Source organism: Monodon monoceros, unplaced genomic scaffold, assembly GCF_005190385.1.
Source record: "Monodon monoceros isolate NGI ecotype Baffin Bay Population unplaced genomic scaffold, NGI_Narwhal_1 Super_Scaffold_11, whole genome shotgun sequence".
Lineage (NCBI taxonomy): Eukaryota > Metazoa > Chordata > Mammalia > Artiodactyla > Monodontidae > Monodon > Monodon monoceros.
In genome coordinates, this window is record NW_021703767.1 from 32,006,433 (window position 1) to 32,029,513 (window position 23,081).

General features: G+C 35.1%; 1 protein-coding gene across 1 annotated transcript in view; it reads right to left on the reverse strand.

The window, feature by feature from the left end:
• ROBO1 (roundabout guidance receptor 1) overlaps positions 1-23,081 on the reverse strand; it is a 392,430-nt gene that overhangs the window by 113,036 nt on the left and 256,313 nt on the right. The gene's annotated exons all lie outside the window — the stretch shown is intronic.

The window sequence follows — 23,081 nt, forward strand, 5'->3', positions numbered from 1 at the left end:
ATGTGTAGTATTTACTCTATAGGTAATAACTTTAAACAGAATTTATTCCAAAGGTACAATATAAAAGAGGCAAAACATTTTTACTTACCTACATTTCTTGTAAAGTAATTATATTCTATATAACTAGAAATTTGTTTTTCCAAACCAGCCAAGTTCCTTCATATTATTTAATTAAATGAAAACCAAAAACATTGTGTGAACAATTTGGTTAGCAAGTGGAAAAAAGAAAAAGGAAATTTTTTTTTAACTGCAGTATAATTGATTTACAATGTTGTATTAATTTCTGCTATACAGCAAAGTGATTCAGTTATTCATATATATATACACATTCTTTATCTTCTTTTCAGTATGGTTTATCACAGGATATTGAATGTAGTTCCCTTTGCTATACAGTAGGACCTTGTTGTTTAGGAAATTCTTAATACCATATGACTATAATTAACATGTAAATACATATTAGCTATACGTAATTTCAAGGAAGCATATTCTAGTATTACAAGATGTGGAAATTAAAATGTCTCTAATTACTTAATTTGCCAGAGTTGCTTTAAGCAAATATATCTTAATTTCCAAAATATTACAGAACCTAACCTGTCCTAAAAAACATAAGTGTCTCTGCTGTCCAAACAGTTTCTTGGGGACTTAGGAGGCAGAGACCGAACAGATGCTAATAAATCATCTGGAAAGTCATTCGGGTACACTCTTGAACACTTAATTATTTGAAGAAGGATTAATTACAAATGTAAGCAGACTTCCAGTACAATATGTAGGCCAAAGCTAATCATGAATTAAGATTGGGATGCGGAAATTGAACTATCTTTACTTAATTTAATATGCTTTTGGTGGGGAGTAGAGTTCAATTACCCCTGAATAACTATAATGCTCTGAATCTTAGAAAGGTTTTGTCAGGGATAACTTCCAGAATGTTTATTCATGGAGGTTTTGACCTCACAGTTATTTTGTACAGTATACAGATTAAACAAAGGAGGAAAGAAAAAATACAGAAAGTGAGGAAGGAACCATTCAAATAGAATTTTTTTTTCATCCTAGACTGGGAGTTTGTTGAAACTACTACTTTATTAAAGTGGGGTCACAGTGTTTTGGAATGCCTAAATTGCTTTATTTCAATCCAGACATCCAAACTAGATATTGCGACCAAGTCTTTATGTGTTAGGACAAACCAAGTATTAATAGAGCAGTTTTAATTTTTGTGCCTTTAGAACTTGACATTTTTCAGTCCTTTTATTTAAAAAATGACCATGATTCTCTAGGTGTCATTATAAAAATCATCCAGGGACTTTTCTCTGCATTGTTCATGATTCTATCCCTCATGCTTAGAAAAATGTCTGCATATAGTAGTCACTCGAAAGATTTTTAATGAATGCAAACTGCTTTTGTAGATAAAATTAGTCTATTATCCACTGAAGCATTTTCATAAATGTTTATAGCAGCTACAAGATATATTAATGATAGATTTATTGTTTTCATATATACTTACCTGTTTTCAAACAGAATAAATAAAAAGAACAAATAAATGTCACATGAAAAGAAAAAAACCTTCCAAAAGTTTACTGTCAATACTTTATGAGCATTTTTCTTTTGTACCTCCCTCTCTCTCAATATAGATATAGATAAATAGATATGGAAATACAGATATAAAATATACATACACACTTTTACTAAAGTAAAATCATGTGATTCATGCTTTTCTTTGTTAAGTTGCATTTTCAACTCAATAATATCCTACAAAGCACAAAGGCGTCCACCACAGTAAAGAATTATCACACACCCCATATGTCAATAGTGATGATGTTGAGAAACTTTGTTCTAAAGACCTGGCTCTGGCCTAAGGATAAAAGCTGGATTAATATAACAAAAGGAAGGAGGGATTAAAATCATGTAATACCATTAATGTTTACTCTATTTGGAAAAATCATCACTGAGCGTCCCCAGGTTAGTATAAATACGCCTACACAACTTCCATCCCATTAACAAGACAATTTCACTATAAAACCCTACATTCTACTCTACACTCACTGGCAATAATGGTTCAAAACCCCAAAGTGAACATTACAACTTAAATGGAAAATCAAACAAGCCTCGCCAAACCTGGGAGAAACTTATTTCCTAGGAGATGATAGAGACAGAAATTGACAAAAGTGAAGGAAGAAACAACAAAGTACTGAAAACAGAGAAACACACAAAATAACGGATGCAAATGGTAGTCTTCAGTTTCTACAAGTTCAAATTGATTTTGGCATTATGTCAATGGCTGAATTGAAACAGAGCAAACCAAAAGCCATAATTCTATTCTCTATGGTCACAAATGTGGACTGCATGGTGGCCTGTTCTTTTCAACAAACAGAAGAATAGAAAAAAACATAGTGCTATAACCCCGATCAAATATAACGTACCAGCTTTAAAGCAGTACCTACTATTAACAATCACCATTTTATGCTGTCATATAAAAATATTGATTGTAAAGGGTGACTATACACATTCTAAATCTTAGTGCTCCTTTGTAAACCAAAAATTGACATTTCCTCTCTCTACAGAGAAAGGAAGAATATGTCTAACACATACAAAACACCATAAATGTGAAAATAGCACTATTTAAAACAAGTTAAGAAATACTTCTTGGCAGCTCTCTTCCTGCAGCTGGATCTGACAGCCGAATTGTAAACCTATCAAAAATGAGTTTGTATAATGAACAGACACAATGTTAAACACTGCACTGCAGCAGCTCTACTTCAATTAACCTAACCGGGTAGTGGAGAAGCAGAAAGAGTTAAGCTTTCCGACAATATGGCATCTAGCCTATGTCAAAACTCGAAGCAGAGGTCCCACTTCCTCATTACCATCTACCTTATCAGCCTGCAGTAGTAACCACATTAGAAGCCTACATTTCCATAAGCTCTAGACAGCACTTAAAGGGGGACCTCGGCTAACTACATACTAGGTGAAAACAAAACAAAAAAGGTCCTAGTGGTGTTGCTACTTCTGGGGAAGGAGACAGGAGGAGAAAGGAAAAGGTGGGGAAAATGTTAAAGTTTCAAGTATCTTTATACTTTATATTTTTCTTCAGAACAGTTTCAGATTAAAAAAAAAGTTTTAGTGACATTAAGGTATGGAATACCTCAATGTACTTGATATATAGGATTCTTATATACTAGTATTTTCCCTTTAAGAAGCTATAAATGATTATATACCTTAGGGGTAAAAGCCTTCTCTCCTAGTACTTAAAGACTTCTCTGAAGTAGTTGAAAATCTCTTCTAGAATGCTTTCATCTCCTTTATTGCATTGTTTACTGAGTAACAAGATGATATAGAAAAATCAGGTATAAGATGTAGCTTTTCAAACAAAAGTGAAGAGAATTATTTCATATTTCTGGTAAGCATGAAAAACCACAATCAGAATTCTCACTTCCAGAATACAAGAAGGAACATTATCTTTGCACATATAGAAGCATGCTTTCTTTTAAAAAGTAAATTAAGTAAGCTTTTTGTCTGGTTATTCTATGGCATATACAGCTCACTCTGCAATCAGTGCTTAAAATCAGAAATAAAGATGAACTTAAAATGAACCCCTTGGTATGTCGTCATTTTCTACCCTAAAGCAAGTCAGGTGATTTGCAGTATCTGTTACACAGGAATTGTTTTTCAGGCATCACCCCGACAATGTTATCTATACACCTCTAGGTTAATATACTAAACCAACTGGGGCTAATTAACTAGTTTGGCTACACAAAATCTTTTCTGCTTTTAATTACATTAACCTAATGTGACTTGAATTCAGCAGACCAAAAAACGAAACCACTAATTATATTAAAGGCTTCAAAGATGATTTCAAATTGCTAACCACCAAACTGTCATATAATTTATCTCATTTCCTTTAGTAGATTTTGCATTCAAAATCTGTTTCTTACTATAAATACTATTTTTAAAATAGATCCTAACAATGGATTAAAAGAACACTGATCTAGAATGCTAAAAGAGATATATGTTTAAACAATATACGTAAGATGCAAATAGGTGTTATGATACCAATGAGAAATGGTGCAGTACTTAATTTTTACAATTTTCTAAAAGATTAAAGACTCAGAAATATTCATTTACAGTAGTAAAGACTTAATAAGCAGGGTTAATAGGAGGAATAAAAATTTTAAAGCACCCAGGTTTAGAAATTATTTTTTCTGAGACACTTGATTCTTTACCACTGTTTTCATACTGTTTTGCAAAGTAAATGAGATGAGAGGTTTTGAATTATAGTCTACTGTATCATCCTTAAACAATTCACTAAGTCTCTTTGGGCAGAATATCTCTTCATAGCAATGCTGCCAATTCTGCCTGGATCTTTGACCTGTAGAACAGATATCAAACTGTTGCGAACTAGAAGGGAAGTACTTTGCATGGGTTTAAGACTTCTTAATGACCATGAGATGCAGGTACCCCAGATGGCCAGTCACAGGCCCCAGACATTCTCTTTGGTGAACTAAACTGCAAGGCAGTTTTGGGTGGTTCCTAAGGACTCCTTTCAACAGAGACATGTAAAGAAGAGTCACAGTAACAGCTTTTATTTCTTTAACATTTAGCATTAAATCAACAACAAAAATAACCACCCCCCTCAAAAAAAAAAAAAAGATATATTGTTTGATCAGGGAGCAGAGAATGGGAGGAAATGGAAAAATACCCATTACTTTCCAATCTGGTTGCAAGAGTGGTATCAACCTTTAATGTCAACAATTCCAACTGAAGCATCCATACCTTCTAACATATACCATAGTACCTTTCAAAATCAATTATGCTTTGTTGCATTCTAAATTAAGGAAAAACACTGGTGGTAGTGTAATTATATTGTACAAATGATAGGCAAAGGGTTGGATAAAATACATGTCTCATAGCAGTTAAAAAAATTATAACCAAGTAAAAGATAATTCATATAATTCAGATCTTATACAATATCAAAGAATACAGTATTTCTTATTTGGCAATATTTCTTACTCACACTCCCAGGTAAGCAGTTCCTTAAGAGCCGTTAGTAAAAAAGCCATGTCTAGAATGAAATAATTTCATGTTTTTCTAATCATGGTTGAATATCATGTGTAGGTACTTTATATTTTTGAATATACACCTTCATGATTTTGCTGTTTCACTCTTTGGAACCTAAATTTTAATGGAGTTAGTAAGCAGATAAAAATGTAAGTTTTTGAAAAATTTCCACTATCAAAAACCATTGATATAGGACTTCCCTGGTGGCACAGTGGTTAAGAATTCACCTGCCAATGCCGGGGACACGTGATCCCTGGTCCGGAAAGATCCCACATGCCCTGGAGCAAATAAGCCTGTGCGCCACAACTACTGAGCCTGTGCTCTAGAGCCTGTGAGCCGCAACTACTGAGCCCATGTGCCGCAACTACTGAGGTCCGTGCACCTGGAGCCTGTGCTCTGCAACAAGAGAAGCCACTGCAATGGGAAGCATGTGCACCGCAACGAAGAGTAGCCCCTGCTCGCCGCAACTAGAGAAAGCCCATGCACAGCAAAGAAGACCCAATGCAGCCAAAAAATAAATTAAAAAAAATTTTTTTAAAAACCATTGATATAGGGCTTCCCTGGTGGCACAGTGGTTGAGAGTCCGCCTGCCGATGCAGGGGATGCGGGTTCGTGCCCCGGTCCGGGAAGCTCCCACATGCCGCAGAGCGGCTGGGCCCGTGAGCCATGGCCGCTGAGCCTGCGCGTCCGGAGCCTGTGCTCCGCAACGGGAGAGGCCACAACAGTGAGAGGCCCGCGTACGGCAAAAAAAAAAAAAACAAAAAACAAAACATTAATATAAAACAATTTATATCTACTACTCTTGTCACCATCAACACTTTTCTTAAGTATAAGAAGAAATGTCAAGAACTTAACCTTTATTTATTCTATTTATTTGTACTAATCTTGTCACACAAAATGTTTTTAAAACTGATATCATGTATCCATAACAACATGATTTCATATTAAAGTCTCAAACATAAGTTTTATTTTAGATAGATAAATAAACAATAAACCATGGTTAGCCAAATCACAGTTCTCCCTCCTGGCTAACAAAGTTTATTTCCTTTCTACTTTTCATAAAGGCTACTGCCTCTCAATATATTTTCCAAAAAAAATTCAACTCTTTCTATTCCTATTTTATTCTGGTTCACAGAGACCTCAAAAAAAAGGAGAGAAAGAAAGAGAGAGAGAAAAAAGAAGGAGAAGGAGGGAGAGGAGGAGGGGGAGAAGGAAAAAGAAATGCATTGTCTTAAATTTCCCACTCAAGTTTCTTGATGAGATGTGATCTGGTTTCAAACTCGTCATCCAAAAGCTGTTAGGCAAAGCTGGCATGTACTCAGGACCAGTTCAATATAGACTCGTGATACAAAATGAAAGTGACTGTGTCTCTTGGATGGGTTAAACTAAGAAAAAATAGATTATATGCTAATATTTACAATACTTTTTTTTACTATAGATTATTAAAAAATGTAGTTAGATTTCATTCACACTGTAAAAATTTTTCACCTGAATGATACTAATCCATTTGCTTGCCCATTCTTATGCAAAGCTCCCTTCCTCTTTATAGCCTACTTATGGTATGAACAATGTTCATGAGATTTTCATGAAAAAATCTTGTACAACAAAAGGATGCCTGGATAAGTACATATACATCGTAAAGAAATTATGAAAATGACAAATTGAAAACACATGACCATTCCACATTTTACTTGGTGACATTAAAAGGAACAGCATTACAAGGAAAAAAAAAACACAACTTATTGTAGGTCTTTCAACTGTTCTATTAGGAGTGGAATTGAGAGGAAAAACAGGCAATTAGGATCTCTCCATTGGCATCCCATATCTGCTTGGGCTACATGCATACAAGAGAACATGATCCAATTTCATTTGTTTGCTGGTACACTTTACAATATCATTTAAAAACCAACATGATTTCTGCCAGGAGTTTAAACACACTTGATCATCAGAGAGAAGCAACAAGAGACTCATGCAGAAAAAGCAATTATCCCAGTGGGGACACGTGGCTCTCTACACAGCTTGGTGAGCTGTCAGCTGAGAACACAGGCCTGGGAGAATCGCTGCCTAAGACTATGGCAGCTGCATTTCTCTGTGATTTTCATTTCTCCGACTAAACTTCTCATTTCTTCCTCATAGCAATTTATAAATTGGTAGTTGGCTCTTTGCTGCCACAGAAGCACACCCAGGATAATTCGATATAGACTATATCAGGAAGAGCTGTTTTGCTAATTGCAGGCAAGTGGGAGCCACCCTGCAGAGAGGCATAGTTAGTTAAAGGGAGAGGATGATTTTCTTTGTGAAGGTATAAATTGTTACCTTTCTATCTATCTAGTTTATATCACCAGAGGACCTTGCCATGAATCCTAATTTTAACAAGGAATAATAGAAAAAAGAAACCCAGTCTCCTTAAAAGACACCGATTTTGCTTGCTTAAGCATGGCTCAAAGTCAATATGAAGACTTGGGTTTGGCATTTTCTCTTGAGCACCCATTTTCTTGAACCAGTCAACCGGGAAAGCCATCTCTAATTTATCGTATTCTAAACCAGGGGCAGACAACTGCCGAATGCTGGTGAAATGGAGAGCAGATGAAACAGTGAGGGCTTTTAGCTAATTCCCCAGGTATCTGGTTCCCAAGTCATTAAGATCAGAGCCCCAAAGTGAATCCTATAAAAAGGAGTCAATATAAAGAGTGGTTTGGGAAGAAAATAGCCTTTGCTAGCTATCCCCCCAAAGTAAGTAAGTTGATTGATCTTTACCTCTGAAAATTCTACGTATTTCATGGTAGTATTCTGCATACATATGAGAAATTAATTTAGTTCCTAGCCATTAAAGTTAATGTATTGGTTCCTTCACAGGTCTCATGAAACAATGTCCTGCTGTTTTAAAGGTAAAAACAAAGTCTTATGGGCAATTTTCACTTTCCTACGAAACCAGGATTGCTTTTTATCACCTCTTCCAACCATCTGGCTATAATTCTGAATTTACATACAGTCACTGTTAGGACAGCCTGAAATAAAAATCTATGAAGGAATTATGACTATACTCTAGAAATAAAGTTGACAAATGCTCATCATATTTGAGGGGAGAAAAGCTCATTTTCAAACACTTGGCTCTTTTGAGTTACAAGCGGACCAGCTGAAAATACTTTTCAAGTAGTAAATCTTTTTTCTTCACCATGGGTTCTTATGCTCAGTTCTTTTCTCCAATTTTGGTCCAGTGTGAGAATTTCCCTCACCACCAAACGCATTGCTCAGATAATGCCTTTTCCAGAGACACTATTTTGTTACTCTTGAAATTTAAATTCACTTATATTATGAAGAAGACATATAACCATGGCAGACAAAGTCAAACCAAGGTTGAGTATATAAGGGATTCTTGGATTTAGAAATGCAGGATGACTTTATGGAAATGAAGTACAGAAATTAACTAAGGAGAATTGCTTTATGGAAACATATTTGTAACTTGCAAAAATGAAAAAGCAATAAAAGCATTTAATACTGTTTATTAAGATTCTATACAAGTATGAAGATCCCTAAAGTAGCTACAAATTGAAATAAACACTCATTCCCATTCTGTGGTATTTTAATCTAAAAGAGTCAAAGGAGAACAAGAAGAGACTTGCAAGTGACAGGCTTAATTGATTAATCAGAGTCAAGGCTCATCAGACAGGGTCGGTCAGAGATTCAATATCCATATGGCCAGTTGCTTCACTCTCTTTTATTGATCACAAGACTCTGCTGGAACCTAGCTCTCTTACTTGGCAAATGTGTGCCTAATTTCATAAGGGACAGATGATAAGATAAAAGACGATAACCCCCTCTCCTCCACCACTGCACATGGTAAAACAAATGAATATATATCTACAAACTACCTAAGAGAAAACAAGTAGACTAATTTACACATGTAAGGAAGAGAATAAAATCTTGGGAAGAAAGGTTTGAGCTAGGACTTAAATGAACTCTTTTTGGTGGGTTACATTAACCTTCAGAATTATCCACATGTACTTCTATTTCCTGAGAACTAATGGTTAACTTGTGGACAAATAAATCAAAATAAATGCATCCTGCCCCTTATAGTTCTATAGTTATCTGTGAAAACAAAAGAGAAAATGTCTATCTGAAGAGTATTTCAGACACCATTTGGAATGATACTTGTTTGTGACAATGCTTCTCAGCCATAAATGGTTTGGTTCCTCAGTCAAGACAAAAACATACTGAACAGAAAATGTAGTGCAAAAAGTATTAATGCTGTTAAGGATCTCAGTGTTTTGGATTGCTCCTAACCCTAAGGCTATGAGTTGTAATATTTGAACTTTGATTTGAAATTCAGAATTTTGTGAGTCCTAGGTTGCTTCCATACAAACCTAAATAGGAGGTTTCAGGATTGAGTAGAGGGAAAGGTTTTGGTGTTAGTGATATCAGTCAGTGGGAAAATGAAGGCGCAAGATAAAGTCAATACGAAACAAAAACAAACAAATAAAAAACTTGATCTTATGCTTCTTGCTTCTCTTCTATATAAAATATAAGTTCTGCAATGGCAAGGAGTTTGTTGTATCTCTAGAATCTTGCTCAATACCCACATAGAAAGTACACTATCAGATTTTTCAAGATCTGAGATGTAGGATACATGGAATTCTTTGATTTCAGTCATCATCTCTTCATAAAAAGGCTTGATATTTTAGAATTTATGTTAGAAGTACACTCTTTTCTACTGTCTTGTGGAAGACAAATTCAAATTCTGATGACTTCATACAAAAGTAATAAATACATTTAAATTTTCTAATGTTTCAGTAGGAGTTTTAAATGACTTAACAACTGGAAAAACCTGAAAAAAATTATGTCCTAAGTGTAAAATGCTTTTGGCAGTTTTTTCCACAAACGCATGAAAAATACATCAGTGAACCTGTGGTAAATTTCGTAAATGTACTACTGTATTTAAACAACAATCTGGAATACCATTACTTTTGTGATTAATGAGAACCATGACGCGGCAACATGTGCTGTGTATATGACATTGCTGCATGCATCATCTTTCATTTTTACAACAGTCTCACAGGTGAGGTATATTTTTCTATTTGGGGATGAGAAAACTAATGCTCAGAGAATATCAGAAACTTGCTCCAGATCATTTAGTAAGTGATTGGAGTTCATTCTGCATAAATCCAAAGTAAAGTTTACATAGTGCACTTTCTTTTGGACAGAAAACAATAGCTCATGTTTTCTGTGCTTCTCATGCCACAAACTGCAAATTGGCAATGTCTTGTATAGATTGCGAGAACCAACAGCTTGGCGAAGAAATAGGTGCTATTGGTGGACCTCCCTGAGTCCATTAGATTGATGGCCTTCCATCTATTACACTCCATGTTTAAACCTGAGTGATTGGGATAGCCAATCTAATTGCCATTAATCCATCTAGCTGCCAGTGGAAAAGATGTGCATGTTTACCTTTCACATATGCATGTGCTCTTTGCAGGCGAAATCTAGTTAGGTAAATATCTTAACGTTAGTTCCTATACAGAGGAATAGCTCTTCTTTCCCCATATAAATATGTACTTATTACTATGGTATATTTAAAATTTGAACAGAATATTTGTAAGGTTTCCTAATAAAGATGAGAAAATCTGACATGATCTTTTATAAGCATGATGTATGTAGCAATATGGTGATGTGATGTATCTAGGAGAGAGAAGAGTGACACCATGAATGTTAAAAGGCAAAGAAATAATGGATTCCTTAGTAAATTACACTTTATCCACTCAAGGAGACAGAGTTCCATTATTTTCAACCAGTATTATACAGATTGAGTTCACCTGCTTTTGAAATTTTCCCATACAAGATGACGCTCTTAAAGGTGACTTAGACATGAGCCTTCTCCTAGTGTGATCAGCCTTTAAAGCTTCGTGATCACCTAGATTTGTAAGATTTAAGGAGAGAAAACCTGTGCCATCTGTTAGTAATTTTGTTAATGCACACCGGATTATTTTACAAGTGTATGATTTATCATATTATCAAATTCTTTGGGCTTAAGGAGATAAAAATTGAAGTGGTCAGATATTACCAAGAGAGTATTAGTACTTTTAAAACAACTCACCTTTAGACAAAAGAAATGCAGAATCAGCATTAGATTAGAGAAGACATCAGCCCCAGCATAAGATTTGGAATTATTTTTGGAGAGAGCTTCTTTAAAAGTGACAATATGAACAAGATGGAGAAATAGATAAAACCAATTTTAGCCAATTGTAAACTATGAAAAGGAAAGCCCAACCCCTTTGCTCAGATTAAAAATAATTTTAAGTTTAAAGGCTTAAAATAATTTCTTTGATTTCTGCATTTTGAACTATGTTTTAAGGAAAGAATGCTGTACAATCAAATGCACTTTTGAATCTACTACTTTGCTTTTAAAGATTACAATTCATTCTTCCTGTGGTAAACAGAAAAATAAAATTATGTCTGGGCCATCATGAGCAAACACCAAAATCACAAGCATTTAGAAAAGTCAACTTTTTAAAAACAGAATTTATGAAAAAGTACTCTGATATGATATAAATATTTTCCAAATTATAGGCAAGATTTATAAGCAAGGTTTTAAATAAATTTTAAAACTGTATCTTTAGAGAAACATTTCACCCGTGATTAATAGAACATTGAAAATAAAATAAACTGGTTGGAACACCATCCTTGAAACCACAGAAGATTGTACCTTTAATTTGGCAAACTACTTTAACCTATAATTAAACAAAGTGCTCCCAGACAGTAGTAAAATTCCACTAGTCCTTGGCTATTTGGAAAAATGTAATGGCCTGATCAAATATATCAAAGTGCTTGGAAAGTGAAGAAACCCAGCTGCTTGAGTGAGCCTGCATTATAAGGAAAAAACAAACGGGACAACAACATTTGTAAGTCAGCTATCTAAGTTAATCAGCAATTCCTATTATGAGCTCTGTCTCTGACCATGTGTGTTCATTCTGTAGAGTTATAATACTTCTGGTAGTATACTGTATTGATAATTACCTTGAATTATGAGCTATAACTCTTTCTTAGCTGTTTACTCTAATTTCTGAGACACTTTCTGCTTTCTGGAAGATCTCCTCTGACTGAAGGATCATGGATGCTGAACAGCAGTATACATACACAGCAGGTTTTGGCCCAGTGAAATTCAGGAGTTGGCAGAATTCCATACCGAAGGTGGCTTAGGCAGATCTGCCAGGCACTCCTGAAACTAACATTTGGGTGGGACTAGATTTTGGGAGAATATTCAAAACTGTTTTGGAGGAAACATATTTGGAAAAAAAATTCAGAAGGCCAGAATCATCTTGAGAGATTTAAAAGAGTACTGACAGTCAACATTAACATAAAGCTGGATAAAAAAATCTACATTGTACAATACCAAACTGTTCAAGAGTATTCTGATTTTTCACATATGTTAGGACTTTTACTCATATGGAAGTTCATTACACTTCTTAGAGGAAAATTCAAAGTTGAATTATAGTATATTGTTTCCTGAAGTCACGAAAGATTATTTGTTAAACTAGACAATATTTTATCTGGCACTCTTTAGCCTCTGCTACTTTATCTCTGCATCCAACCGTACTTGCACCCTCTCTGCGGTACTTGAGTCATTTTACATGGACTTACAAGGATTTTATTAGGAATTACAACTAGGTGTCTCAAGGGACCCAGACAAAAATGGGCACGCAGACTATAAATTACAGAGGCCCCTAAAAGTATATGGCATCCAGAAGGAGACTCATATATTTGTACACTTAAAAAAAACTGATTGAACAGGATATACCATTTTTATCAGCATTTTTTGTTTGTTTGCTTTGTTTTGTCCACTAAATAATACAAAAGGGTTCTTTTTCATTCTGAACTTAAAAATCTCTGGTCTCTTACCTCTCCAAGTTATTAATATCAATGCAGAATGAACATTAACTGAAAATCATGACAGCACTACTTAAAATAACACCTTACAATAAGGCAGTTATCGTGAGTCTTCAAAACACTCTCACTGCTCTGGTTTGATTCTCATTATGAGCCTAATAAATAGGGAAGGTATTATTAGCTTAGTATTTTCAACAATTAAAGGATGTGACCAAGGTCTAGTTATTAATGCAGTTTCAAAAAAGGAGCTTCAGACTTTCCCAAGATGGCCATAAGTTAACCTTAACTTAGTATTTAAATTGCTGTAATTTATTTTTATTTATTGGATGAAATCCTGAGGCAATCTCAGATAATCAGTCACTTAAGATGAATTTAGATATGTTCTTAAAAACATAATTGATAAAGCAAAAATGCATACAGAATTATTAATCAACATGACACAAGGCCATGTTTGTACCCAGTGGATAAATAATTGAAAATAATAAGGGAAAATATAGAAAATAATACTTTCTTTTTTTCTTTATTTTTCTTTATTTATTCATTTATTTATTCTTGGCTGCATTGGGTCTTCGTTGCTGAGTGCAGGCTTTTCTCTACTTGTGGCAAGCAGGGGCTACTCTTCATTGCGGTGCCTGGGCTTCTCATTGCAGTGGCTTCTCTTACTGCAGAGCACGGGCTCTAGGCACGTGCGCTCAGTAGTTGCAGCACGCGGGCTCTGGAGTGCAGGCTCAGTAGTTGTGGAGCACAGGATTAGTTGCTCCGTGGCATGTGGGATCTTCCCGGACCAGGGCTCAAACCCATGTCCCCTGCACTGGCAGAAGGATTCTTAACCACTGTGCCACCAGGGAAGCCCAAAATAATACTTTCTATAACTAGTACTAAGATAAGAAATACTGAATTTAGGACCAAAACAAGTAGCAAAATTGTATGAAATGAGTCCAGTAAAACACTTTACCTGTGGATTTTTTGTTAGGAAATATCTTAAATTTAAGTGTTGTTTGAGAAGGGGTGATCAGGTCTAGTTCGTCACGGGAAAATCAGAACAGGCATTGAGAGGTCTGGCTCTTATTCCTGACTCACGATACAGATCCATTAAGTGACTCAGGGCAAATCTACTCCCCTGGCTTCCCTTTCTTTCTTAAAAATGAAGGGACTTGCCTATTTACCATCTCTCCTCAGCTCCATCTCTAAGATTCTGTAAGTATCTGTAAGTCACACTTACAGAAATATATTTACTCACATAATTAACCTGTATAATATCTCTTCCTTCTCTTGCTGATAAGGCAGTGCAAAAAACGTGCTTTAGAAAAACCTAAATGGTATGGATGATACCTCCTTTCCAATTTATAAGGGAATAAGAAAGTAAATATATAAGTGCATATGGAAATAGAATCAAGTATGTTCATATTAGCAACTTTTCAGTTCTGAGTATACTAGAAGATATTATTATGATTTATATTTCATTCATTTAATATTTGCTCAAGAAATATGTATTGAGCTCCAACCACAAGACAGAGGGAATACGGCTGGCCTTTATGTGTCATGTATATTCAATGAGTAATATATAAGTAATAATTTGCAATAGATTAAAAGAGAAATATTTAGCAAAAGGAAAAGGAACAGATAATAGGAAGTCAAATCTAGTGTGGAAGTGCAGAGTAGGGTTTTGCAGAAGCCTCCTCTGAAGAACTTGCCTTTAAGTTGGAACTTGAAAATGAGTGAGCTAGACAAAGACGGTGTAGGTGTCAAAACATTCCAGGCAGAGGGAATTGGATACGCAAAGACTTTCATAATTCGGTACTGCAAACTCTTAGTATCCAAGCTTTTAAATGCACGTCTAACACACAAATAATGAAAATCTAGAGAGCAATAATCAAATAAATACTCACTGGAATTATATTTATAACTATATTGTCATCTAAACTAATTTGTGTGCTAGAACTGAGAAGGCCTTAGTTTATTAAAATCCTTTCAAAAGAGTGCTTGGGCTTCACAGGTAGGCCTGAGATGCTTGGCTTTCTCTTTTCTAGTTTCAGCGTCCAAACAGGATGAGTGTATGTTTAATTATTTAAATAGAATTACAAGTTTCTGAAAAGGTTCAGGATGTTCCTTAGGAAGATAAACCAGCCTTTCTCAACCAGTGAACCTCATCTGAATCACAGCATTTCTCAATTCCCCCGAGAATTGTACATAACTAGGACTGTTCTAGATGCACGGGAGAAAAGTCAATTTATTACACAGAGTGGATGCCTTAGGGCATTAGGGTTTAATTCTCTTGTGGAACCCCCAGTTGATTATTGCGTTTCACAGTAGGGGTGAATATAGGATTTTAAATTAGTTTCTTAATATCAATATTAGTCTGAAAACTTTACTTACTCATAATATTCACCTGCACTAAATACTCATGGTGATTCTGTAGAAATTGATTTTCTCACAGTTGTAAATCAGTATAAATAGAAATTTAGGTGAGACAAATGCTGGGTCTGTTTTCATACACATATATGGTCTTCTTGTTAATTCAGAAAAGTTGAAATTGCTGTGGCATAAACAGTTCCTGATTTTCCTTTTCCATCAAGTTATTGATTGCTAAATTTATCCAGAGTTCAGGCAGGTACAACAATAATCACCAGAATACTGATTACTAATACGTACAGAGTGTGTCACCATTTAAAACGACATGTAACATGTATTTCCTCACTGGATTCCCACAAGGACACTGTAAACCAATATAGGTATTATTAGACAATTAATTTCACAGATGGATATGATGAAATATTATAGAGATCAAATGTCCATAAAATCATGCATATAGGTTTTAAAACATTGTCTTATAATATATGAAACTGTTTAATTTTACTAATACTGTATTTCAATGACTACATTTGAAAATTAAGTATGATAGGATATAAATTTACTTTTTAACTCATTTCTTCAGTCTCATGATTCATATTATAGATTCATATTAACTTATATTTAAATCATGAATAAAATTTTTATTCTTTAAAAAGAGTTTTTATTCTTTAAAACATCATGAATAAAATTTTTATTCTTTAAAAAAGATGATATATAATGTGCATGACTCTTTATGTAAGACGGGCAGAAAAAAATTCTGGTTCAATACACCAGTTTCCTTTGACCTTCACACAACAGAACTACAGATTTATTTTTCAGGAACACAAATTTAACTTCTCAGGGAAAAGGGGCTCTATGACATCAGCTGCATTAAACATGTTGATTTCCTGTAGGGGAGCAGAGGGGAAAAGGAAGCAACGGACATTGAACAATGAAAGAAGTTGGAAGACCAGAGGAAAGCACTAATCGAAGGAAGGGAGGAGAAGCAGATGGCTTAGGAAGGAGACATGTGGGAATTGGGGGGAAAGGAAGTAATTGGCAAGGAGAGGGCTGAATGCCAAATTTATGAAGGATCTGGAGGACACTGGGGATTTGGATGGGATGTGAGTCAGCTGCTTTTTACCAAAATATCACACCAACAAGGGAAATCAAAGAAGCCTACAAAGACACACAGGAAGCAGAAAAGGACTTGAAAAAGAACTGATGACATATTGCATTCTAACAGTTGTACCCCTTAGCATGAGGAATGGGAGGTGTTAAATCATTTTTTATGTATAACTGAATTTTTCTCCTAACTTCACTAATGATTTTCAAGTCTTTAACTTGCTTATGAAAGAAATGACATAGATACAACTCTTCTATTTAAACTACATTTTATTTACCTTGTATGAATGAGATTTCTCATTCATATATAAATCAATTCATTTAAACCATCTAGGCTTAGGGTGACCAACTGTCTCAGTTTTCCCAGAACCGAGGGTTATTCTTCTGGGACTAGGGATTTTCAGTGCTAACACCAGGACAGTTCCCTGCAAACCAGGATGGTTGGTCATCCCATCTAAGTAAAAACCTTAAGAAAAGGCTACTAAATTAACCTTTGCTCATCATGTTAAAACACATAGATGCTGTGAAATTTTTTCCACATTTTCAAAGAAGAATGAATAAAGTCTCAATATGGTTATTTGATAAGTAGATGAAATTGACAATAAAATGGTTTCTGGACTATGGATTTGATAGAAATAAATAACTTATAATGAAAGTATTTCTTTATAATCTAAATTATTTTTTCTATTAAGTAACAAGAAAATCTATGAGACATATAAAACGTTTTGTAGCATGCTGCTTTGAAGACAGGTAGGAAAAAAATTAAAAATTCAAGACACAGCTTATCTCAAAGAATAATACAAGTCATTCAAAAATGTTTATGTCACAAAGCCACATACAAAAAAGATGGGAAAAGCATGCATTGTTCATCTCTAAATTTTAGCTTAGAAGCTAAGAATTTAGGGCTTCCCTGTGGCACAGTGGTTAAGGATCCACCTGCCAATGCAGGGGACACGGGTTCAAGCCCTGGTCCAGGAAAATCCCACATACCGTGGAGCAACTAAGCCCGTGCGCCACAACTACTGAGCCTACGCTCTAGAGCCCGCACGCCACAACAACTGAAGCCCGTGCACCTAGAGCCCGTGCTCCACAACAAGAGAAGCCACCGCAATGAGAAGCCCACGCACCGCAACGAAGAGTAGCCCCCGCTCAACGCAACTAGAGAAAGCCCGTACGCAGCAACGAAGACCCAACACAGCCAAAAATAAAAATAAATAAAAATTTTTTTAAAAGCTGAGTTTCGAACATGAAAAGAATGTCTTTTAAGCTCTTCTTTTAAATACTAAAATGAAATAATTCAGGATAAATGACGGTGAAAGGTTATTTTGAAGAAACTTACGCTGGAATTTCAGAATTGAGTCCAGGCAGATCTTACCATTTACATTGTACTGTTACTATATTAGTTTCTACAATATTTTATTGTATTTATATGAAATTGTGAAGCTACTACATCAATATTTTCTTTGACTTAATTATCCATTTATTTATGTAATGTCTCATAATTGCTTAATTTTTCAGCAATAACTTTTGACGTGTGTACAGCTGATGGTATTAGAACCTAGCTAATCCACAATTTGGACAATTAACTATAAAGTACAGTCAGTTAAATCATTCTCTGACTCATTCCCTTTTAATATAAGTCCTTCTTTCCCTAAATGCCAAATGGCAAACAGTCATTTATCATCCTCTTTAGATAATCTCCTAAAATCTTTTGAGGTAAGACCTCTAGTGTCCAGAATAAATAATTTTAGTTTATCTGAGCTATAACCTTTGGTCGAACTTGACCATTTCTGTGCCATAGTTTGTGAAACTACCAAACTTCAAATTTTATAGATCTTTGTTATGTTACAGTTTTTACTACTGGACATAATATGGACTAATTCTCAAATGTACCAAGCTTAGTTTCAAAACCACTATAACCTCCACTGTGTGAACTAATCTCTCCAGACCCTTACAAACTCAAAGGCAATATTTCACAACGGAAACTAAGAGTTACGGCCATTCTGAGTTGAAATTTGCATTGACAGCAAATCAGAGTCTTTAATATATGTAGCAAAATCTATAGGACCTATAGAAAATGTTGTCAGTAAAACAAAAGGCAGGTGTCCCCGCAGTCAACTGGAGTTAACCACTGCACTAGTGAAATTTTAGTATCTGTGTGACAGGGTCAGGATAAAATGGGTCAATATATATAAAGTGCTTAGAATAGGACCTGGCACATAGTAAGTGCTACATTACGGGTTTAATATCAATATCCTTCTCCTCCTCCTCTTATCCATAAGACTGAATTGACAGGTATAAGTGTGCCATAATGGAAAGAAAATAGCTTATTCATTGAGTTTTAAAGGGGATTAAATGAGATAATATTAAGTTTCTGGTACATGACAGGTGCTCAATACACAATAGCTATTGTTATTACTATGGTAGAGTAGTAAATTGTTGGTGTCCCTACAATAACCAATTCTAAAACTCAACACATTTGTTTGAAAAACTTCAGATTGAAAAAAATAGAGTGGTGTTTTTTCAGTTTGTTTTCATGATAGACTTAAGCACAAGAGCTGTAACATTCCGGAAGAGCTGTAACATAAATATTTATTGCATATTTACTATGTTCCATGTACTGAGGGTTTACTATTATTCCTATAAATATTAATTTATCAATCCAAGTCCAAAGATTTAATTCCCAGTCATAAATCATCAGATCTCATATACAAATACATATAACTATCGTTTTGTTTTGTTAAAATAATGGTATCAATTTGCTATACAAATTTATCATATGTTGAAGTAAACCATATAGTTGATCTTGTCTCATCAGTATCACCTAGGTACTATTGGATACCCTAATACATTTAACTTATGAATACATTTGTTTTTATGCTTATAAATAAATTAAGTAAGTGTTATTTAAATCTTCCGTGAGAGATGGGCTATTTCCTTCTGTCTTTATGCCTGCAATTCCTGTAGCTACCACCAGGAGCATTTTCTTTTTGTAGAGAGCCAATACAAAAGATATGGCGTGGGGGGGGGGGCTTCCCTGGTGGTGCGGTGGTTGAGAGTCCACCTGCCGATGCAGGGGACGTGGGTTTGTGCCCCGGTCCGGGAGGATCCCGCGTGCCGCGAAGCGGCTGGGCCCGTGAGCCATGGCCACTGGGCCTGCGCATCCGGAGCCTGTGCTCCGCAGCGGGAGGGGCCGCGGCAGTGAGAGGCCCGCGTACCGCAAAAAAAAAAAAAAAAAAAGATATGGGAAACTGATGCCTCAGACATTCTGCAGTTGTGTGACCCCCCAAAACTAGCCTGATTTTTAACACACTTAACTTTTCGCCAAGGTAACAATATTAAAACTACCCAGGTCTACAAATATAAAATAGATGGCAAATTTTTTAATAAGCTTAATACCATTTCACAATGTTTTGACATTAGTAAATTTCTCTTCTCTCTTTATCAATGATGATTGACTCCATCCAAAAACCCAAAATCATGCTAAAATTTTTCTTGGGCATTTTTGGGTCTAGTTGTCAGCTTTTATTCAACATAATTCTGTAATTGACAATCTTTATACATACTTCAGATCTTCTGTAATCTAGGAAATTATTTGCGATATGTACTTTCAACTGTATTTATCTTTTTCTTTAATTCAAGGGCAATTTTAGTTTTTTAACTGAACACAAATTTTTTTCTCGGTATTTGGTATTAGTTGTTTTCTCCAACCTTAACATTCTCAGTTTTTCACTCATACAAAATAATCTTGACTTTAAGTACAATATTTCCAAAATGTAATGAAATAAACTCTATATATCATTTTTTATAAAGTACATCGAAATGTTATTCTACATCAAAAAGAAGTCTTTGGTCCTCTGATTCATCTCTATGAGAAAAATTCATTTATTAATAATAATGGTTATGACTATGTCTCAGACATATGAAGTAAACCTACTTAATCCAGCCTGCCAGTTAAACTACTTATATTCTCATGCTAAATACACTAAGGTTTAGAAAAAAAAGAACGAACACTAGAGACAAACATCATCTAAGGCCGCCTTCAAATTATTCTAAGAAATACACGCCAAAAAAGTTCTAAAAGATTCTCCTCTCAGGCAGGAAAATAAGAAAATGCTTTTTATATTTTCCTGCATTATAATCATCATAGATCTAAAATTTGGCTTAGAATACAGGTCAGTGTAAAAAGAAGTGACTTAAGAACATCAAAAAAATACAGGTGCAGCTACAATTCAATTACATATTTTCCTTTTTTGTAGGGTGTGGCTTTGTTCTCACAGCTGGGAGAGTTGTACTTTACATTTTCAACAAAGAAAGCCACCACATCAAAGAACTCTAGAAATTCCTATAACCAAAACTGTAGCAATAACCATGCAATCTTCACTTGTCTTTCATAAAGATATTATGTGCTTTAATCTCTTGTTTGTCTGTACTCAACACATTTGGCAAAGTAACAATAGAAATGAAAACAGTCATTCAAAAACAAAGTTCAGGAAAGAAGAATCACATAAAATATCTAATAACCAACTTCTCTTAAGAATTTACTTTGAATTTTTGAAAAAAAATTAGAAATAACATCAGGCATTCTGTTTCTGTTTTAAGTTTTTGTTTTAATTACTCAATTTTAGTTTTGCCTAAAGGAAGAAATCCAACAAAAACAATTATGATTTAAATAAGAGCAGTAATTTTGCATCCAAACTGCTGATTTTTAATCTATTCATTTCCCTGCATGTATAGATGTGTTTTACCTCCAGTGTTTTATTAGTTTAACAGTCATAATTTATACAAAACACACAGATGGTCTTAGAAACAGTAAAAGTTTCAGACGTTACAACTTCCTGGCATACGGAACACTATCATGGATCATCATTTTGACAGCATTTAAATGATTTTAAAATTATTTATACATTAACATCTTGGCATCGTTTCATAGTCATAGGTTATTGTAACTTTAAATTGTTTGATTCCTGAGAGCAGTTGGTTCTTATATTGACTATAAGCTACTAATGGGGGGGGGCATTGGTGCCCTTTATTTACAGCGTAACATCTTCTAGACAGCAAAATGTAAATGAAAATCCTATAATAAGTTAAGCACTTTGGCATAAACCACAACATTTCTTCTAATTCAGTATATGATATAACAGGAAGTTCCAAGAATTTAAAAAAAATCAAATTTACCACAGCAGTTTCAAACTATTAATATCACAAAAAATGCACACACGCATGTGCATACACACAAGACAAAACCTTTAAGATTAACTAAGACTTTTCAAAATGTGAGACCACAACACCTTTATCTTTTAACTGTTGTGTTAGATAAAATATAGAAAGAATTGTCTATACAATTCTAACGTGTCTGATTTCAATCTTTCCAATTTCTCTTGTACCAGTTCAGTGAGTTTTAACCCCACTCCCTGAAACTGCTCTTGTCAAGGTCATTAATGACTGACCAAGTTGTCAATTCCAATGGTCAATTCTCAATCCTTACATTACTTGATCTACTGGCTGCAACTGATTCAGTCATTGCCACGTCCTTAAAGCACCATCTTCAGTTGGCTGCCCTTCTAGTTTTCCTCCTTTCTTTCTGACTGCTCCCTTTCAGTCTCCACTGCTCTTTCGCCTCTTTTCCCACGAGAGCTAAAGACTGGATCTCTCTTCCTTTCTATGTATAATCACTCCCTTGGTGATTTCAGCCTCCTATTTTTAAATAATATGTACATGCTGATGACTCCCATATTCATTAAGATAGGCTACATTAGTCTGTGTTAGGAAATTCTCTATGGTTTAATACAACAAAAATTTCTCATTCATTCTACATGTCCACCATGGGAAGACAGAGGTATGGGGTGGAAAGTTCTACTACACCTAACTCAGGGACCCAGGCTCTTTGGGTGTCCTGGAACATGTGTCCTCCTTGGTTGCCACCTGATAAAGAGAGAGAGCGCTGGAAGCTCACCCACTAGTATTTAACGTCTTTAATTTTCACTCATAGCTCATGAAGCTGAACCAGCGAAATTGCCCCGTGGCAAGGAAGCTGGGAAGTGTTTCATCTGCCCAGAAGGAAGGGAGGACTGTATGGTAATGAGTACTTGTTATGTCTACCACAACTCAAATTTTTCTCCAGCCTCAACCTCAACTCTGAATTTCTGACTCATGTTTCCAACTGCCTATTTGACACTTATACTTGGATATCTAATAAGAATTTCAAAATTACAGTGTCTAAAACTGAGTTCCTGATACTTCCCATCCCAAATCTTCCCCTTTTACAATTAATGGCATCTCGACCTTTTCAGTTGCTCAGACCAATGGATTAAGGTAATCCTTCTCTTTTTCTCACAAGCCACATCCAATCTCTTAGCAAATTCTGTCGGCAATTGCTTCACAGCAGATCCAGAATATAACCTCTCCTCTTCAAACTACCTCCTAAGAGAGTGGTCCAAACCACCGTTTCCCCTTTGCCTGGATTACTGTAAAAACTCCCACTGTGCTCTCCACGTCAGCTATTATCGCCCTTCACTGTGTACTGCAGAGCATGGAGGATTCTGCTGAGAAAACTCTGATGCTTTACACCTTGCTTCGAGGAAAAGCCAAACTATTTACAATGTCTACTAGGTCCTAGACAGTCTGGCTAGTTTTGGGTTTTTTAAAAAAAATTTTATTGGAGTACAGTTGATTTACAATGTTGTGTTAGTTTC